The sequence below is a fragment of the Hyperolius riggenbachi genome, chromosome 11 (genome assembly GCF_040937935.1).
Source record: "Hyperolius riggenbachi isolate aHypRig1 chromosome 11, aHypRig1.pri, whole genome shotgun sequence".
NCBI lineage: Eukaryota > Metazoa > Chordata > Amphibia > Anura > Hyperoliidae > Hyperolius > Hyperolius riggenbachi.
The window spans coordinates 212,280,662-212,300,009 of record NC_090656.1 but is presented as its reverse complement, the minus strand read 5'-3'; the positions used below and the strand labels follow the sequence as shown (position 1 = coordinate 212,300,009).

The 19,348-nt window shown below is 45.3% G+C and overlaps 1 protein-coding gene across 12 annotated transcripts in view; it reads right to left on the bottom strand.

Moving 5' to 3' along the window:
* Positions 1-19,348, bottom strand: part of MICAL2 (microtubule associated monooxygenase, calponin and LIM domain containing 2) — a 367,727-nt gene that overhangs the window by 325,262 nt on the left and 23,117 nt on the right. For 11 of the 12 annotated variants that reach the window (XM_068261192.1, XM_068261195.1, XM_068261196.1 and 8 more), the window contains exon 1: positions 16,833-17,018. The exons of the other annotated variant lie outside the window; for it this stretch is intronic. The gene's annotated coding sequence lies outside the window, so the exon portion shown is untranslated. Of the gene's footprint in view, positions 1-16,832; positions 17,019-19,348 lie in introns of those variants that run through there. 12 annotated transcript variants of the gene reach the window in all.

The following is a 19,348-nucleotide window of genomic DNA, read 5'->3' as shown; positions in this document are numbered from 1 at the left end:
TCTAGCAATCTCAAACACCACTCCTGCACCATTTCCTGGGCATTTACGCTTCAATGCAAGGTATAGAGAAATCGCTAAGCGCTTGAGAAAGCGCCTGGAGAAGTGATTTTGCGAGCGCTTATCCTCATAAAGTACATTTAGGCTGCTTTCACAGTGGGACGTTACAGGCGCACGTTAGAGCAGCCTGTAACGCAGCCCACCGCACAGCAATGAAAAATCAATGGGCTGTTCACAGTGCCCACGTTGCGTTACACAGTAACGCTTCACGTCAAGACAACGTACTGCATGCAGACTGTTTGCACATGCTCAGTATGGGTGAATTTTTTTTTTTAGGGGCGGAGAGGAGGCGGGGAGAGGCCGCTACGTAGCCAAGCACATGGCTACTTGGCATTCACTGCACTTGCAGTGTTTACCCTTTGGAGCGGCCGCTGATTGGCTGGTGGGACCACGTGATGCGGAGAGCTCCGCTCACGTGGTCTCCGCAGCGCCTCCGACAGAGCAGGCGCACCAAGAGCTGCTTGAAACGCGGCTCTTGGTAGCGTCCTGCTCCAACACCACCAGGCGTTGCGTTAGGGGCACGTTATGTGCCCTATAACGTCCCCTAAACGTAACGTCCTGGTGTGTAAAGCAGGAGGGTCAGCCATACTATGCCAGGGAAAACAAAACACATATATAAGTAGATAGATACTTGAGCTACTTACATAACACATGTATTGTACCTTCCACGTTTTGATTTCAGTGAATATTATATAGCAAATGAAGAGAATTCTGTTTCTGGTGGGGGCCATGTCTTTTGCCCACAGCGGAGGCTAAATCCTGACGTCATTCTTCCCTTAACTTTTTTTCTTTTCTTCTCCAAACAGAGTCACCTCTGCCTTACTTGTAAACACAAGTGAGCAGGGGGATCAGGTTTCAGCTAGTCAGGGAAATAAAGCGAAGGAGGAATATATTATAGATAAAAATAACCCCCAGCATGCAACTTTTTGGCACTGACTACTAAAGGGCCATGGCTCCTTAAGCAGGGGCACCTTTAGGCATAGGCGGTACAGGCCATTGCCTGGAGTGCCATTGGTCCTGGGGGCGCCATGTTGCTGGATTAAGCCACGCCCCCTGAACAAAGCCCCGCCCCATGGGTGTTCTATTACTTGCTTCTGCTGCATCAGCTTAGCGTAAGTTGCAGGCAGCTGCCACTGTGTCCCTCTGTGTCCCCTTTTTTCCTCCTTTGTGCCTCCTTCAGTCTCAGTCGCCTAACAAAAGTGCTTAGAAAAGCGCTCCTAAAAAACGCTAAATGCTCAGAAAGCGCTGGGAAAAGAGCTTTCAAAAGCACACACAAAAGCGCTCAGCGCTTGCGATTGCGCTGGCGATTACTAATGAGGACAACGCCTTACACACTCCTAGGAGTTCTGGCTCACCACGAGCTTGCTGGGTACTCTGGAACTACAATTTTCATGCAAAGCTATTCTTAACTGTTGCAGAACGGAAGAGTAATTAAAATGTCAACACCTCAGCATTCTTTGTGGACGGAACCCTCTCTCATTACCGGCAGCGAGAAACGTTCATTGGTATTACTTTGCAATTTGAAGTGCTCCACCTTGTAGGATAACATCCTGCTTCTTACCAAGATGTAAGGGAAAACAGGATCACACTGCAAATGAAGTCCACAGTGTTTTTATATCCAGACTCTGTCCTCTAGGTAGAAAGAATGCAGATCATCATATTTTACAGCAGCACGGTGGCATAGTGGTTAACACTCTTGCCTTGCAGCACTGGGTGCCCGGTTCAAAGTCCAGCCAGGGCACTATCTGCATGGAGTTTGTATGTTCTCCGTGTCTGCATGGGTTTGCTACAGGCACCCCGGTCTCCTCCCACATCCCAAAAACATACAGATAAGTTCATTGACTGCCCCCTAAAAATTGGCCATAGACTATGATACATACACTACACTATATAGACATGCGGCTATGGTAGGGATTAGATTGTGAGACCCTCTGCGGGACAGTGAAGTGACAGTACAATATACTCTGTACAGCGCTGCGGCAGATGTCAGCGCAATATAAATAATAATGCACACAGCGTACTCTTTGTAAAAGCCATGTGGGCATCTAGCGAGAGGGTGGGGACATCATGGTGGAAATTATTTTGGGGACTGACAAAAGTAAGGCACATTGGCCTTTGAGCAAGCTGAATTAATTTATATTCCACACCGCCACTAACATATGCCACTGGATCATCCTGCTGCATCTACTGTATAAATATAGGCGGTGCCAGCGGTATGACATCATTTGAATCCCAGGGACTGGAAGAGGATGGAGGATGGTACAGCATCACTTCAGAAAAGATACCCAGAGAACTCAAGCAACAAGGAGACAGCAGGATGAAAGCAAGATGACAAGATTCTTCAAGCAACGTGGAAGGATACTTTTTTTTTTTAAATAAGTATTGAGTCACTATAGTATAAACTTTACAATCACTAAATTCGGCACTCTATTACATGTTGTATGTATACAGCATCATATCATCTACAGACATTTGGATATCACTACACAGAGTGATGTTTCTAAAGGATCCCATACACTGGTCGATTTCAGCCATCAATCGATCAATTCTATAGAATCGATCAGAAATCGATTCTTTCATATCAGCCAATCGATCAATTTGTGATCGATTTCGATCTGACAGGATGGAAAATCTAGGTGGATCTATCGCTGGTCAATGGCCCATAGAGCTGCATTGGATCTAATGGTGCAATAATGCATTTAGGCCTGGTGCACACCAAAAACCGCTAGCAGATCCGCAAAATGCTAACGCTTTTTGTTATTTCTCTGTAGCGTTTCAGCTAGCATTTTGCGGTTTTGTGAAGCGTTTTTGGTGTAGTAGATTTCATATATTGTTACAGTAAAGCTGTTACTGAACAGCTACTGTAACAAAAAACGCCTGGCAAACCGCTCTGAAGTGCCGTTAATCAGAGCGGTTTGCGTTTTTCCTATACTTAACATTGAGGCAGAAACGCATCCACAATCCAAAAAATGCCTCACCCCGGGAGGATTCGTTTCTACAAAACGCCTCCCGCTCTGGTGTGCACCACCCCATTGAGATACATTGACCAAGCGGATCCGCAGCCGCAAGCGGATCTGAAAACGCTGAAAAAGCCGCTCGGTGTGCACCAGCCCTCAGATAGATTTTTCAAAAGATTTCCTACTAGATATCTGTTCCTAGTGTGTGGCACACATCAGATAGATTCCTGCCAGATTGGACTTGACAGCCATCTGACAGAAATCTGATGGTCGAATCTGCTGTAAAGCGATAAGTGTATGGCCACCTTTAATAAAACATGGCTCATTTGATTACTTCTAACAATTAAAGTAGACTTCTATCAACATTACGAAAAAGGCAGAGTATTACAATCCTTGCGTGATTTATTTAATCAATTTTTGTTCATACAGCAAATGTGTAAAAACGCCTACTAATGATGCAATTTTAATTGTACAACCTTGTCCATTTTATGTAATACGAGGGACTACCTGAAGTATATTCACCCAGTTTACCCTACTACCACACAGATTTGGTAACATTTTAAAATCAAGACTGTATGATTAGTGGGCACCTTAAAGGAGTACTGTGGGGATAGGGGAAATTAAAAAAAAAACAAAAAAAAAACACACACCTTTCCTCGGGCTTCTAATAGTCCCCCGCAGATATCCTGTGCCCGTGCAACCAGTCACCGATGCTCCAGTCCCCGTCGCCGGTTCACTTCCAGAATTTGGGACTTTAAAGTCGCAAGCCCACTGCACCTCCGTATAATTGCGCCCGTTGACGTCACCGGGAGAAGTCTGTGAGTTCAAGAGCTCAACGCTTTCCCCCCCTAGCCCTCTACAGTAGTCCTTTTCAAGGGGCCTTGTAGACCAGAGGTTCTCAACTTGTGGTACGCGTACGTCTGATGAGTCCAGGGGGTACTTGGGCTTGACGTATTTAATTTTTTGTAATAAATTTAAGGTGTCAGAAAATAAATCCTATATAAACAACAGCCAAACTAGTATTTCAGCTAATTAAAAACAATAGCAAATGTGTGGCAACGGTTTAGAAACAATCATCAAGTACTACTATTAAGTGTATCTGTCTCAAGATGTACTTGAGATCATCTTTATCATATCAGGGGTACTTGGCCAGCACAGGCTTTTTAAAAGGGGTACCCCATGAAAAGTTGAGAAACATTGTTGTAGGCGACCAATGAACTTATTAACAAGAGCAGGTAATCACTTAATTCGCCAAACACCATTAAATTGTGGCCTTCATTTCCAAGGTGTGTGTAATTATTCGGCCCCCTGAGTAAATACTGTGTAGAACCACCTTTTGCTGCAATTACAGCTGCCAGTCTTTTAGGGTATGTCTCTACCAGCTTTGCACATCTAGAGACTGAAATCCTTACCCATTCTTCTTTGCAAAACAGCTCCAGCTCAGTCAGATTACATGGACAGCGTTTGTGAACAGCAGTTTTCAGATCTTGCCACAGATTCTCGATTGGATTTAGATCTGGACTTTGACTGGGCCATTCTAACACATGGATATGTTTTGTTTTTAAACCATTCCATTGTTGCCCTGGCTTTATGTTTAGGGTAATTGTCCTGCTGGAAGGTAAACCTCCGCCCCTGTCTCAAGTCTTTTGCAAACTCCAAGAGTTTTTCTTCCAGGATTGCCCTGTATTTGGCTCCATCCAGGTTCATCCATGTTCCCATCAACTCTGACCAGCTTCCCTGTCCCTGCTGAAGAGAAGCACCCCCAGAGCATGATGCTGCCACCACCATATTTGACAGTGGGGATGGTGTGTTCAGAGTGATGTGCAGTGTTAGTTTTCCGCCACACATAGCGTTTTGCATTTTGGCCAAAAAGTTCCATTTTGGTCTCACCTGACCAGAGCACCTTCTTCCACATGTTTGCTGGGTCCCCCACATGGCTTGTGGCAAACTGCAAATGGGACTTCTTATGCTTTTCTGTTAACAATGGATTTCTTCTTGCCACTGTTTCATAAAGGCCAACTTTGTGCAGTGCACGACTAATAGTTGTCCTATGGACAGATTCCCCCAACTGAGCTGTAGATCTCTGCAGCTCGTCCAGAGTCACCATGTGCCTCTTGACTGCATTTCTGATCAGCGCTCTCCTTGTTCGGCCTGTGAGTTTAGGTGGACGGTCTTGTCTTGGTAGGTTTACAGTTGTGCCATACTCCTTCCATTTCTGAATGATCACTTGAACAGTGTTCCGTGGGATGTTCAAGGCTTTGGAAATCTTTTTGTAGCCTAAGCCTGCTTTAAATTTCTCAATAACTTTATCCCTGACCTGTCTGGTGTGTTCTTTGGACTTCATGGTGTTGTTGCTCCCAATATTCTCTTAGACAACCTCTGAGGCAGAGCAGCTGTATTTGTACTGACATTAGATTACACACAGGCGCACTCTATTTAGTCATTAGCACTCATCAGGCAATGTCTATGGGCAACTGACCGCACTCAGACCAAAGGGGGCTGAATAATTACGCACACCCCACTTTGAAGTTATTTATTTGTAAAAAAATGTTTGGAATCATGTATGATTTTCGTTCCACTTTTCAGGTGTACACCACTTTGTATTGGTCTTTCACGTGGGATTCCAATAAAATTGATTCATGTTTGTGGCAGTAATGTGACAAAATGTGGAAAACTTCAAGGGGGCCGAATACTTTTGCAAACCACTGTATATAACACCTTAGTGAATTCAAAATCAGATTTTACCCATGAGATAAATTATCAAACGTTTGATAAAGTGTTTGATAAAGCTTAGTGAATTGAGGCCATAGTGGTTTTTTTGTTTGTTTGTTTGTTTTTTTTGTTGTTTTTTTGTTTTTTTTTTAGGGGGAGGAGCATACTTTGTCCACCCACTAGAAAAGCAACAATACCCCCTTCCCCCACCAGTGCTGACAGGCATAGTGGTCTGGTAACTAGAGTTCAGGGGTAACATACATGTGGCTTGTCTCTTATCTCTGCTTATTTCTATCTTCTATGCCTGGGGAGCGGGGCTAGTATTCCTCAAACAGAGACCCTCACACTACCCACCTACTTCCTCATGACAAATATACAGTATACAGCCCCTTGGAAAGCTTCTACTCTCTGGAAAGCAAGGCAGGAAGCACAGTCAGGTGCATCAGATAGCGAGTGGTGCTGCCTGATCACACTGGCTGACACGTGAGATAAGCCTTGTTTAGCATAATGAGTCATGTGTTCAATAAAGTGGACCAACCAGCAATGATATATGCATGCATCAACCCCACTAGTAGAAGCCAATAGTACTAATGGTTCCTATAAATATCACTCAATATTAAATTAAATTTGCATTTTTAATAATTAGATGTTATTTGAGGTTTCATTTCTGTTAGGCTTTGCTTACACAAGCTGGCAATGCTCTCTCTTTCCTGGTGGCTTTTCTGCTGTGAGGGAGCATGGCAGCACAGGCACACTGACAGGTGCAGGCTGGAGGGCGGAGGCATGGCAGCACAGACACACTGACAGGTGCAGGCTGGAGGGAGGAGGCATGGCAGCACAGACACACTGACAGGTGCAGGCTGGAGGTAGGAGGCATGGCAGCACAGACACACTGACAGGTGGAGGCTGGAGGGAGGAGGCATGGCAGCACAGGGACACTGACAGGTGCAGGCTGGAGGGAGGATCATGGCAGCACAGACACACTGACAGGTGCAGGCTGGAGGGAGGAGGCATGGCAGCACAGACACACTGACAGGTGCAGGCTGGAGGGAGGAGGCATGGCAGCACAGACACACTGACAGGTGCAGGCTGGAGGGAGGAGGCATGGCAGCACAGACACACTGACAGGTGCAGGCTGGAGGGAGGAGGCATGGCAGCACAGACACACTGACAGGTGCAGGCTGGAGGGAGGAGGCATGGCAGCACAGACACACTGACAGGTGCAGGCTGGAGGGAGGAGGCATGGCAGCACAGACACACTGACAGGTGCAGGCTGGAGGGAGGAGGCATGGCAGCACAGGCACACTGACAGGTGCAGGCTGGAGGGAGGAGGCATGGCAGCACAGGCACACTGACAGGTGCAGGCTGGAGGGAGGAGGCATGGCAGCACAGACACACTGACAAGTGCAGGCTGGAGGGAGGAGGCATGGCAGCACAGACACACTGACAGGTGCAGGCTGGAGGGAGGAGGCATGGCAGCACAGACACACTGACAGGTGCAGGCTGGAGGGAGGAGGCATGGCAGCACAGACACACTGACAGGTGCAGGCTGGAGGGAGGAGGCATGGCAGCACAGACACACTGACAGGTGCAGGCATGGCAGCACAGGTACAATGATATATGTGCTGGTTGGAAGGAGTGGGCATAGCAGCAAAGGACACCGATAGGTGCAGGCTGGGAGGGGGAGGAATGGCAGCATAGGTCACTTATAGGTCCAAGTTGGAAGGGGGTGGCATGGCAGCACAGCATGGGACAGGCTAGGAGAAGGAGGCATGGCAGCACAGGGGCAGTGATAGGTGCAGGTTGGAAGGAGGGTTATGGCTGGCAGCATAGGGACACTGATAGGTGCAGGCTGGGAGCGGGAGGCATGGCAGCATAGGTTACTTATAGGTCCAAGTTGGAAGGGGGAGGTATGGCAGCACAGCATGGGACAGGCTAGGAGAAGGAGGCATGGCAGCACAGTGGCAGTCATAGGTGCAGGTTGGAAGAAGGGGCATGGCAGTACAGGGGCAGGGATAACTGCTGGAAGGAGCATCATGACATCACTAGGAAAAAGTACACAATGTACAACCCCACTAATTACAGCAGTAGAAAGTTTCAGGGAAAATGTCTGATGTCTAAAGGCCCATACACACGTTGGACTTTTGCGGACGGGTCGTTTGAACGTCCCGTCGTCCGCACACGAAATCGGGCGTGTGTACAGACTGTCGTTCGGGTGATAAGACTGAGTTTGAGCGACGGGACGTTCAAACGACCCGTCGTTCGCAAGTCCGACGTGTGTATGGGCCTTAATCCTCCCCCAACAGTATCTCCCCCGATCAGCACCAGAGAGATTACAGATACAATAAAGCATCCTCTTGAACATACTTAGCAAGTTGCAGAGGAAGTGGTTGAGATATTAGTCACAATGACATCACAGGAGACAAGGATGAGCGATGGGAAGCTGGGGTGTTGTGTAACAGGACCCCTCTTGTGTCAGAAGGAGGGGGGGGGGGGGGGGGCTGGGTGTTCCTGCACAGGGTGGAAGCAGCTCTCCATGTGCTATAGACACAAAGCACATTAATAAATGATTTACTGGGATGTGAATGACGCCTGGGAACAAGATCCAAGAAACAGAAACTGAACTGTGTGAGGCTGTGCAGATCACCTGTCGCCAGGGAGCAATTACATATATAATGACCTCGCTATAGGTGTCACTGTCACCAACAGCATGTCATTACTAGAGGTGTAATCCCGTTACTGACAATGCAATAACTCTGCTGCAGCTTTTCATAATACTAGTGTTCACAATAAGTGTTTGGTGAGTTTGCACGTTTTCAGACGTCCCCCCTATCAGACGGCTGCGATCCCCGGCCAATCAGAGGCCGGGGATCGCCAATCTCCTTTATGGCGCTGCTGCGACAGCAGCGCCATAAGATGTTAACACAGGGGATTTTTTTCCCTGCGTGTTTACATTTCGCCTGCGAGCTGCGATCGGAGGCTCGCAGGCTGTTCACGGAGACACCCTCCGTGAACTTCCATGTAAATCCACTTACGGCCAGCCGCCGCCTATCGGCGTTAGGCGGTCGTTAAGTGGTTACCAGTGGAAGGATTAGAACTTCTATTACAGTTTGTGGGAAGATCTGGAGTGAATGTGAGATAACCGGGGAGGAGTGACTTGCTGTGACATCTATCACTGGGAATTAAATCCACCAGCACTGCATAAAGGTTACACATCCTCCATGCTGCCCAGCCAGTATCACTGAGAAATACATGGACTTCGGTTGTGTAATCGTTATTAGCATGATATTCCCACATTGTAATTCATTAGAATTTACATAATGACCCTACAGCTCAGATTTACTGTATTATAATTAGTAATAATTGCTCAGCTATGGCAGGTATGTACCATGGTATGATGCATGCTTTACAGTTATTGGGCTCAATTTACTACATTTGTACAAAGACTGGGGCTAAGGTTGTGCAGATATATCACTAATTGCTAGCCTGCTTTCCATTTTTTTCTCTCTGATCCGGGAGTCAAACTCATGACCTCATGCTTCACAGTCAGGGGCAGTACCTTTAGGCATTCTCAGACACTTACTACATTTGTACAAGGACTGGGGCTAAGGTTTGTGTAAATGTGTCACGAATCACTAGTCTGCTTTTTTTCCTCTCTCTGACTAGGGAGACAAACTCGTGCTTCACAGTCAGGGACAGCACCTCTGGACCTTCTCAGACTACATTTGTACAAGGACTGGAGCTGGGGACTGCCATATTTATTTCCTTTTAAACAATGCACACTGTCTGGCAGTCCTGCTGATCCTCTGCCTCTAATACTTTTAGCCATAGACCCTGAAAAAGCAGGCAGATCATATGTTTCCGGCAAAAATCTGCAGGACAGGCAGGTATTGTTTAAAAGGAAATAACCATGGCAGCCTTCATATGTCTCCCACTTCAGTTGCCCTTCAAAGGGAACCTAAGGTGAGAGGGATATGGAGGCTGACATGTTTGTTTGCTTTTAAATAATGCTCAATGGCAGGCTGTCCTGCTGATCCTCTGCCCCTAATACTTTAAGCCATACGCCCTGAACAAGCATGCAAATCAGATGTCTATGACAAATCTGACAAGATTAGCGGCAAGCTTGTTTCAGGTGTGTGATTTTGCCCCTACTGACCAGAAAGAGCCGCAGGACTGCCGGGCAACTGGTATTGTTTAAAAGGAAATAAATATGGCAGCTTCCTTAGGTCTCACATCTCACGTTCTTTTTCAATAAATATGTCACCCTCCATATCCTTCTCAGGTTCCCTTTAAGAAATGAGGTCCATAGAGTAGATATAGTTTTCAGGCTCTAATGTTATGGCAACAACAAAAATGGTGGCAGGAAAGCAAAAGTCTAACTATAAAAAAGCAGATGAAACAACACACTATGCCCATTAGTACACAAGTCTCCTATGTAATCTGTATAACGCTCTAGTTACAAGGATCCAGGCTCCCATTACTGATCATAAAACCGGCTCTGAACAGGCGCTCTATAAAGCAAGTAAGCACTCACCGCAAGGCTGTGATGTTTATTATTACTAGGCATCATAAATCACCCTACAGTTTATTCAATAAGGCAGTGCAAAGTGCACTCGCTAAGCATAGCAACCAACAGCGACCAATTACAAGCAGTCTATTTGGAAGCTGCGCAAGACTTGAAACTTTTGCAGAAATTATGGTTATGGGGAACAAGTGCTGTACAGACACGCTGCTCATTCCCAGCCAAGTGACATGTTCTTCAGTATGGACAAGGGGGGGGGGTGGAGGCTGACACTGTGTTGCTGCGATTTTAAGGAATTTAGTGCGATCTGTTTTAGCAGAATGCAAAAGAGGAGAGCAACACCATTACAAACTTGTATCTCAGGACTTGCCCTCTGCTCTAAAAGATAAGCAACAGCATCATAACCTTTAAAGAAAAACATGTCTTTGTTAAAGCTGATACAAATCCTGCAATAAATCTGTAGTGTCTTATTCCTGCTTTCATAGAAGCAGACATAGGGTTAACATCCTGTTTTGTAAATTAGCTGCTTGGCCAAGGCAGCCAACTGACACAGCTGAGAGATCAAATTACTCTTATGATTAGTCACAGATAAGGGGGAATTAGGTTAAACTCTTTAAATACATATAGGGTGCATTTCTTTGTGTTTTCATTCTGTCCTGTGCAAGAGTTCAGGTCCACTTTAAAGTGAACCTTAAGTCAACTATAAAAAATGAGATTTACTCACCTGGGCCCAGGACCCGCCGGCGAACACTTCCGGTTTGGCCATCACCGGCCAACAGGCATGGGAACGCGAGTGATTCTTCGCGTTCCCAGCCTGTATATCGCCCCTATGCTGCTATCTCGTTCCCATGCCTGTCGGCCGGTGACGGCCAAACCAGAAGTGTCCGCCGGCGGGTCCTGGAGCGTCAGAACGGGGCTGCGAGGGCACCGATCGGCTGCTGGGGGCTGAGGGAAGCCCCAGGTGAGTAAATCTCATTTTTTATAGTTGACTTAAGGATCACTTTAAAGCTTGTTTGTAGCTTAAAGAGAAACCGTAACCAAGAATTGAACTTCATCCCAATTGGTAACTGATACTCCCTTTTACATGAGAAATCTATTCCTTTTCACAAACGGATCATTAGAGGGCTCTGTATGGCTGATATTGTGATGAAACCCCTCCCACAGTGTGATGTCAAGACCATGGTCCTGACAGTTTCCTGTCTGTGAATCTCATTGCATTGTGGGAAATTGCTGTTTACAGCTGTTTCCAACTGCCAAAAAAGCAAGCAGCATCTCCTTCCACTGACATCACCTGCCAGCACTACAAATGTCACCATGTGGTAAATGTCAGAATGTAAATCAGGGAGAGGAAAGATTTTACAATGGGCAAACACTGACTAAATCATTTATACATAATTATTGTAATAATAAAGCACTTTTTTTTATTACATTATTTTCTCTGGAGTTCCTCTTTAAGATCTAGCTTCAGTAAACTGAGACGTGATTGGCTGATAGCACATGTGCACTTTGGACCTTTTCCTTCCAGTTTTCCCTTGCTGATACAATGGCCCAGATTTCATCAAAGTAAATGGTTATATCTTATCTCTCGTACCTATATATGGCCCAGCCAGGGCACCAAATGTAAAAACAGGGAACATCAAGAGCCCCATTAGTGTAACATGTACTGGTAAATGGTTACTAGATAGAGTAAATATTAATACTCACAAACCAGAGTTACCATTAGGCAACCACTGTAAAAGGCAGGTGGGGGTTTTTCCCGACCCCACTCAGGAATAAGAAGTCGCTCTCTGTAGATGAGAAAAAAGGGGGTTCAACCCTCCACCCAGGGTGCACTCAATATTATGCAGGAGAACAGAGGCGCCAAAAGGATAAAAGGGAGCTAAATGAGCTTAAAACCAAATTCTTGGTAGAGGAGGCAGTGGTGGACTTACCTACTCCAAGTAGACACACAACGACTGTAGTAAAGACAGTCAATATACTTTATTTATGAACTCCAAATATGCAACGCGTTTCGCAGGTTTGATCCCGCTTCATCAGGCAATAACGGAGCAATAGCATATGTGGTCAGTAGAAGAGCCAGGCACCTGTGACTGAGCTCCAGGTTAAAGAATAACTCCGCCCCCCAAAAAATGTTTTGGCTGTTTCAGTCAGATAGAAGGAATCCAATCTCTAGTGGGATTTATTCTTGCTTGTGCCCCTGTCAGGGGGAATGTTGTTCAATTTGTGCCCCAGGAAGTAGAGATAATCTCCACAGAAACTCACACATGGTTTTTCCTTATTTCACACAGTGAATTTCTTCATTGCCATCTTCCCACTACTAATATTTTCTCATTTTCTTGCAGTGACATCAAAATTTACAGCAGCACCCGCGGTGTCACCAGTCCAAGAAGTGAGGAGAATTCCCCGGAACATACATTTTTACTCACTTTCTGAACATCTTCTGATACATATTTGGGTGTCACAAGACAGAAAGTTACAGGAAATGCCCCCAGCGGTAACCCAGACAACAGTAAGAAACTAACAGTGGTTCTAACTCATCCCCTATCCTTCTACAACTACAAAATATATCTTAAAAGTCAACTGACGTGAGAGAGATATGGAGGCTGACATATGTATTTTCTTTTAAACAATACACATTGCCTGGCTGTCCTGCTGATCTTCTGCCTCTAACACTTTTAGCCATAGAGTCTGAACAAGCATGCAGGTCAGATGTTTGACTGAAGTTTGTTTCAGGCGTGTGATTAAGACACTGGTCATGCACGGAAGATCAGTAGGACAGCCAGGCAACTGGTATCGTTCAAAAGGAAATAAATGTGTCAGCCAGCATATCTTTCCCACTTCAATAATAGAGTGATTCACAGCATTTCAAATATCCAACTTTGGATCGTATCTAAACTAGTTACAATCTGATCTACAAAAAATGTGACACTCAACAAACCATTTCTTTAAGGAACCGATCCACAATGTGATTGTTCAAGATCGACTGGACCCACCAGCTGCTCTGTTTTCACACAATACGATCTAAATAATTTGATTGAAAATAGGTTCGTACAAACTGTGCCGTTAACATGCAGCTATACATTGCCCAGGTAAGGGATATACAATCTCAATAAATAGGTATTTATCTTACAGTGCAGGTTTTTATGGTTTGCATTTTTAAAGGGTTACCATTCTAGTGGACGTGCCGCGGTGTTGTAGTGAATGCCGGGACAAAACGCAATAATTACGACGTGTGTGTACTGGCGATTTAACGGACGCAGGAAAAAGTTAATATGACCATCATGGCAGCTGGTCGTGTGAATGAGCCCCTTAAGGTGCGTACACACATGCGACTATGGTTGTTTGAAACGATTGTTCCCCGATCGTTTCAAACGCCGATCGTTTAAGAAAAAGCAGCCAACGACCATTAAGTCTAACGACGGACAAGCTAGATCGTTAAAAAAGAACGATCTATCTTGGCGGATTTTTTCCAACGACGATCGTTTGCAAAAGTAGTTAATCGTTGGAAACGGTCGTTCGTACTAGGTTTGACATGCGCATTTCACTATTTCTCCATGGAACTTTTCATTTTGATGCGCAAGCGCAATAGTTGCTTTACTTGATGTAACGTTCGTTCTAATGATCAGATCGTTACACACATTTTAAAACTAACTTTACTTAGGTCGTTCTTTCCTCAATTAAAAGATCGTTCGTCGTTCACAGCGAACGATCGTTGTCGCATGTGTGTACGTAGCTTAAAGAGACTCCGTAACAAAAATTGCATCCTGTTTTTTATCATCCTACAAGTTCCAAAAGCTATTCTAATGTGTTCTGGCTTACTGCAGCACTTTCTACTATCACAGTCTCTGTAATAAATCAATGTATCTTTCCCCTGTCAGACTTGTCAGCCTGTGTCTGGAAGGCTGCCAAGTTCTTCAGTGTTGTGGTTCTGCTATGAACTCCTTCCAGGCCCCTCTATGCACACTGCCTGTGTATTATTTAGATTAGGGCAGCTTCTCTCTTATCTTTTACAAGCTGGATAAATCATCCTCTGAGCTGGCTGGGCTTTCACATACTGAAGAATTACAGACAAGGGCAAAGCTGTTTGCAGGAAGAAACGAGCAACCTGAAACTTCAGTGCATGAGAACTGCAGGGGGAAAGAAACACACAAATGATCTCTTGAGATTCAAAAGGAAGGGTGTATACAGCCTGCTTGTGTATGGATGTATTTTCTATGTGTGGACATACTGTACATCAACCTACTTCCTGTTTTGGTGGCCATTTTGTTTGTTTATAAACAAACTTTTTAAAACAGTTTTTAACCAGGGAGGAGCGGCGAAATTGTGACAGAGGGTAATAGGAGATGTCCCCTAACGCACTGGTATGTTTACTTTTGTGCGATTTTAACAATACAGATTTTCTTTAACAGACAAGGCACAGAACATTTATATATCAATTTTCTCCTGGCGGACAAAAAGCAACAGAGCCGCAGCCACTAGAGCGCGCTATATAGGCAGTAGCAGTGTTATGGATCTAGCCCAATGTCTCCTTACTGAATAGGTAGAGCTTACTGAACAGGATTCAAACCCAGGTCTCCAGTGTCAGAGGCAGAGCCTTTCACCATTACACTAGCCAGCCACTGCGATACAGCAATATGTAATTCACTGAAGGTGATTTAATGAAGAACAAGTATAGTAATGTATTCCCTGGACACTCTGTTGCTAAATGGATGAAACTACTTCCTGCTCATGCCTATCCTGACACCAAAGGCTGAAACACCCTATCACAACACAAATATCAAGATCATGATTTACCGGTACTTCACTTATATCATGTATAGCTTCAATAAGTGCTCCCCGTACCCCAGGGGTACATCGGATGAGTCCAGGAGGTACTTGGGCTTGATGTAGTTAATGGAGTATAACAAAAGTTTTTGAAAATGATAAATCCTATAAAATATAATAACACCACCCAATTGGTATTTTAGGGCCGATTCCCACTCGTGCGCTTTTGAGGCATGTTTCAGCGATTTGCTAATCGCCGGCGACAACTGTTTCTCTATGGGACCATTCTCACAGCAGCGTTTATTTGTATAAAACCCGCTGTGTGCAGCATTCTGGAGGTGATTGCCATTCTTATTCTCTTGAACAAGAATCGCAAAGCGCAGAAAAATCGCTGAAAATGTGCGCCTCAAACGTTTGGCAATCCAAGCATGAACCAGGCCTTAATTAAAAGCATGAAAAGCATTAACTGCATGAAAACTGTTTAGACACAATTACGGTGTACTACTATCAAAGGGAATCTAAAGCAAGACTGATATAGAAGTTGCCATATTTATTTCCTTTTAAAAAATGCATATTGCCCGGCTGGCCTGCTGATCCCATACTTTAATACTGTTAGCCATAGACTGAACAAGCATGCAGATCAGGTGCTCTGACTGAAGTCTGACTGGATTAGCTACATGCTTGTTTCAGGTGTGCGATTCAGACACTACTGATACATGAAAGATCAACAGGATAGCCGGGCAACTGGTATTGCTTAAAAGGAAATACATGCGAAAGCATTCCTTTAGGTTCCCTTTAAAGCTATATCTATGTCAAAGAGTACCTAATCTCACCATAACAAGGGGAACTTGGGGAGCAGAGGAACTCAAAAGGGGTATATATCAAAATGATGTTGGGAAACACTGATAGACAGCACTGTGTCATTTTGCTAGTGCCTTATGCATAAATGATACATACATTTATTATTAATATTTTCCAGGGACACAACATCTTCATCCAGATCAAGATGAAATGGGATATTTAATCCCCCCTCCCAACTTATATCCCCCCTGATGGGGACTAATACCACCTTCCCCCCATATCCCCCTTGGTGGGCAACTAATAACTGTATAAATGTATGCTGCTTGCTTGGATATTGGAACAGAGACCCTAGGCAAGATAGCAGTTTTTGCTCCCCACTGATGGTCACCTGACATTTTTTAGTAAGATTTGGCGGGGGCTAGCATCCACCAGGCCCCTAAACTCTCTCCAAGTCCTAGGCAACTGCCTGGAATTGCCTTGTGGATGATCCAGCTGTGGGCAGTCCTGAAAGCTGTAGACTTATTTCACAATAATCACTTTGTGGCTTCCAAAGGGCAACTTTCTAACAAGTGCTTATATAAGTCCAAAGACCAACACACACAAAAACAAAACCCACAGAAACTGGATGTCATTTGATTAAAAACAAGGGATTTGGCATTCCACCAGGTCTGTGCTGAAATCCTATTATTATTTTGGCAAAGGGAAAGTTTTCTAAAACTCAAGGAAACTTGCTAGGTGCTTGCTGTGACTCCTTTGCCAGTATTACAAAGTCCCAGAGGACAGGCAGCCAGTGCAAAGGTGCAAAGTCAGTGATCACTTGCCTGAAAGTGGATCAGAACCTGGAGCCCCCCGTGGGGAGTAAGGAGGACCTGTCATAAGTCAGGCAGTGTGGCAGGCTGTGACAGTCCCCCTACCATGCTGTGACAGTCACCCTGGCCAGATGACACTGCTTGTCCCTAACACTGATCACTTGTTACTACATGAAGCATACAAAAGTTGACAGGTAGCAGCTAACTTACCATGAGCAGATCTCAGACCCCCTTCTAGGCGGGGGGCAGGCAGGAAAGTCAGCATGCAGCCATAGTATCCCAGGGTACAGTAGATCCCAGCCCAGATACAAGCTTTCTATAGATCCCAGCAGGAGCAGAAAACACACTAGCGCAGATCCAACAGCGATCACTGACAGCTCGGCTCACATTGCTCTGCGCTGTCTACAGGGAGTGGAGACGGGAGGGCGTGCCTCGCCGGCGCCCAGCCAATCCCCTCCCGGCTCCCAGCCGGTCTGGCCCCGCCCACGCAGCCAGCTGCTGTCACTCAGCTGTCGTAATTGCACCCAAGGGAAGTGTGACAATGGCTGCATGGCATGGGGACAGCAGGATGTGGAGGCATCATGGGCAATGCAGGACTCATCACACCCCAGCTATTTATTAGCTTGTTTTACATCAGCACATGTTATTCTTATACACTGACTCTATAGAGTTTACTGCGAGTAATGCCTCAGTATTGAGTTATTGTATTCATATCATAGGCCAGGTTTATACAGTGACTCTTCTAGGGATTATGATTACCGCTGGCAATATACAAATATTTATTTTTGAAGTCAGTAGCTATTCCTATACAGTGACTCTATGGAGGGATCATTATTGCTGCTAGCAATATACAAATATACATATTTAGCATGAATATAGTGCTATCAATATAGAATATTTACTGTAAAGGATATTAGGAATACTTAGGTTTAAATAGTGTAAGCTGGCCACTAACGGTCCAATTTCTAGCGAAAAATCGTTTGAGCGATCAAAAATTCTGATCGGATTGGTTGTAAATAATCTCCATTGGTGGACACAATCGATTATGAACGAGTGAAAAAAATGTCGCCCGAATGAATTTTCGTCTAACGAAAATTTGGATTTTCTTGGTGGTCGTGATAGATAGGAAGCAAAGATTGGTTAGTTGATGGTGTAGTGAACCATTTTTTCGCCCGATCAGAATTTCTGATCGCTCGAACGATTTTTCGCTAGAAATTGGACAGTTAGTGGCCAAAGGCCTAGTGCACACCAAAAACCGCTAGCAGATCCGCAAAACGCTAGTGGTTTTTGAAGCGTTTTTTTTCTTATTATTATGAAGTGTTTTGCGGTTTTGTGTAGCGTTTTTTTTGTGTAGCAGATTACAGATATTGTTACAGTAAGGGCCCTTTTCCACTAGTGGCGTTTGCGATACTGAATCGCAAACCGCTAGTGATTTTGAAATCGCTACGGTTTTCTTTTTAACATAGGAATCGCGGTAGGTAATTTCCACTACCGCAATTCGTTTTTGACTCAGACGCGATCGTACCGCGGAGCAATCTTTGCCGCGATTTTGCTATGCAGTGCATTGCATAGCAAAATCATGAACGCAATCGCCGGGAAGTTTCCTGCACTTGCGATTCAGCAATCGCTAGCGTTTAGTGTAAACGCTAGCGATTGCTAGTGGAAAAGGGCCCAGCTACTGTAACAAAAACACCTAGAAAACCGCATTTTTTCTATACTTAACATTGAAGGTAGAAATGCCTCCGAAATCCAAAAAATGCTGCAGCCCGCGAGTTTGCGTTTCAGCTAAAACCGACCCGCTCTGGTGTGCACCAGCCTATTGAAATACATTAGCCAAGCGGATTTACAGGCGGATACGGCCAGCGGATCGCATCCAAATCCGCTCGGTGTGCACTGGGCCTATGTTCACATTTGTGCATGAAAAACGCACATTTTAAGTCTAGTTCATAACATGTTTGCACGCAATACCCAGAAACGCACTGTAGACAGCCAGGGACAGTTCTAGACACATGTTGAGGGCCCATTCACACTAGAGTGTTTTGCCGGCGATTTCGGCAAAACGCTGAAGCGCTAGTGCTATAATACCCTATGGGCCCGTTCTTACTTGGGCAATTTGCGTTAATCTCCGGCGATTAACGCAAATCGCCAAACGTGTAGCCTGCACCATTTTCAGGTGATTTCCCGCCGTTTGCGTTTCAGTGCTATAGAAGCGCTAAACACAATCGCGGGAAAATCGCTGCAGTGTCCAGTAATTTTTCAGCGTTAAATCGCGGAAAAATCACTCCCGCAAAACTCCGGGGGTAATCGACTGCGTTTTGCGCTTTCAAGTGTGAATGGGCCCGAAGTCCTGCTTCCTATCTGACTACAGCAGCGCCAGCGACTCATTTGACCCAGCAGCATGTAACAGGTCACATGAGGCAACCCTGTAGCCATGGATACAGGGCGCTGAACAGGCAGATGAAGATCTCAGCGCTGAGAGCAGGTGAGTGACCCGGCACCATGCATCTAGGGAGGGGGAGACGGAGTGCAAGAGAGTGGGTAGGGGACCCTCCTGTTGCCGCCTTCTAAGGGCTTGTTCACGCCTAGGGTGTTTTTCGCCTTTTTTTAAGCACCGGCGATTTTGAAAATCACCCTAAGGGCTTGTTTACTCTGGAGGCGCTTTTGGAGTTCTTTAAGCGCTGGCGATTTTACCATATCGCCCTAAAAGCGTTTGTGCAATTATTCTC